Source organism: Atta colombica, unplaced genomic scaffold, assembly GCF_001594045.1.
Source record: "Atta colombica isolate Treedump-2 unplaced genomic scaffold, Acol1.0 scaffold205, whole genome shotgun sequence".
NCBI lineage: Eukaryota > Metazoa > Arthropoda > Insecta > Hymenoptera > Formicidae > Atta > Atta colombica.
The window spans coordinates 2,396,451-2,398,319 of NW_017259300.1; the positions used below are offsets into that span (position 1 = coordinate 2,396,451).

General features: G+C 33.1%; 1 protein-coding gene across 2 annotated transcripts in view; it reads right to left on the reverse strand.

Annotated features, from left to right (window-relative positions):
* The window catches only part of LOC108687365 (rho-related BTB domain-containing protein 1), a 25,344-nt gene extending 24,684 nt beyond the window's left edge, over positions 1 to 660 (reverse strand). The window contains exon 1 of one of the 2 annotated variants that reach the window (XM_018193078.1): positions 558 to 660. The gene's annotated coding sequence lies outside the window, so the exon portion shown is untranslated. Of the gene's footprint in view, positions 1 to 471 lie in introns of both variants that reach the window. The other variant, XM_018193075.1, reaches the window with a different exon arrangement.
* Between the last annotated feature and the right edge of the window lie 1,209 nt (positions 661 to 1,869).

A 1,869-nucleotide genomic window follows, 5' to 3' on the forward strand; every position in this document is an offset into this window, starting at 1 on the left:
TATTTTTTTTTTATATAATATATTTTTTTATATATAATATTTGTATTATTTCCTAACATATTTATCTTGTGTTAAATTAATAAATTTAAGGTCCGTATTTATGTTATAAATTGATCCACGATTAATCTTTATTTCAAACGAGTAGGTTTGAACTAATCGGATTTATTAAATCGTGATTTGAGAAGCGTTTTTCAAATGAAAGATCAATTTAAACCTAGTAAATCGAATCTCATGTTGAATCATGACTATGAATACGACCCTATGTGGATTGTATTGAAATGTCAAATTTTACAATTGTGCATCAAATTTGTCTTTAAAAAAATACAATCTGTAATAAACAAATATTTATATATACTTTCTTATGAAAATTGCGGCAGAGATAATAAAGAATGCACGATACATTCATTAATGGTATTTAATCGATTAATTAATTGCTCTGACTTTCGACATGTACACGATAGCAGTACTTACATAACACAGCGGGAGACCGGCAGGAAGTCTAATACGCGAAATTACACGAACACGCGTATAATGGCGATCGCGTGTCTTGCACGTACCAATAAGCAGTGACAAACACGCGTTGAGGCAATCAAATGCAACGTGTGTCCTCCCACGTAATCACTTCTCTCGCCAAGTCGACTCCACGTGAAATTCCTTCGGCCGGCTGTTTGGCTGCAACTGAAATCGCAACACGGAAAACGGCGTCTTATACGCGACGAGATGCTAATGTTGACTTCGACCGCGGAGGACAAATATGCGGTCCATTGATAAGTAATCCACGACCATGCGACGCACGTCGCACTTTGTATACATTATAATACCTGACGGCAATGATGTATTCGTTGACGGAACTAACTGTTCTGCCACGCAGTTTACATCGTGAAGTTTACCTTGAAGTCAATGTAAGGGGACCTTGAGAAATTGTTATGAGTGCTATTTTCGATCTTCGTAGGAATCAGTAAATAATAAGGTAAGGTGATACAATTTCGGACATTCTGAATGAAATAAGATTTGAATCCAATTTTCAATTCAAATTTAATTTTTCCTATTTTATTGGTACCTTTCAATACTCTCCACACGAAGAGAAGGTTACTAAGCTTGAACTTCAAAAATTGGATTCAAATTTTATTTCATTCGAAATTGTACCACACTTTACTCTATCGTCTACTTGATAAAATAGCTGATAAAATTTCAGTATAACATTACGTTTTCTATAAATATATTACCGTTCCATGCATACATTTAACTTCTTAAAATTGCACACTTCTTATTTACGTATATTTTAAATATTTCATTTACATCAAGATTGCTGCACTTCATATTTTCTATTTTTGTGAAAAGTAAAGAATTACAAGGGAGGGAACAGGGGGGAGGTTCTTTTTTTATTAATCACGATTAGCATATAATATTCTGCTACAAATAGTAAATATGTATATAGTATCGATTGAGATACTTGGACGCTTATATAACGTATGCAATGTAAACAACATGTGGATATTTATACGTGCAAGCTAAACAATTTTCCCTAAGTGGTTTATGACCAGGCGCGCCTCATCCAATAGCGTATCCAATAACGACGTACGCGCTATTAATGCATATAATTAGCAAAAAAAAAACGATACGGGAATCGCGTTGCGTCGTTCTATGTGAAAATATTGACTTGTTTATCTACTACGTTCAGAATTGCGATTATTGTATAATTAGAATCGCTTTAACCTCAAGCAGAAAAAGTCATTGAAATGGCATCAAACTGGTGCCAAGATAATTATAGAAATATTTTTCAATCAGTTCTTATTAATTTTAATTATTGCATTATCTTGATATTATTGTAACTTGTGAATCTGCTGAAAACGCTTCATATATATATAT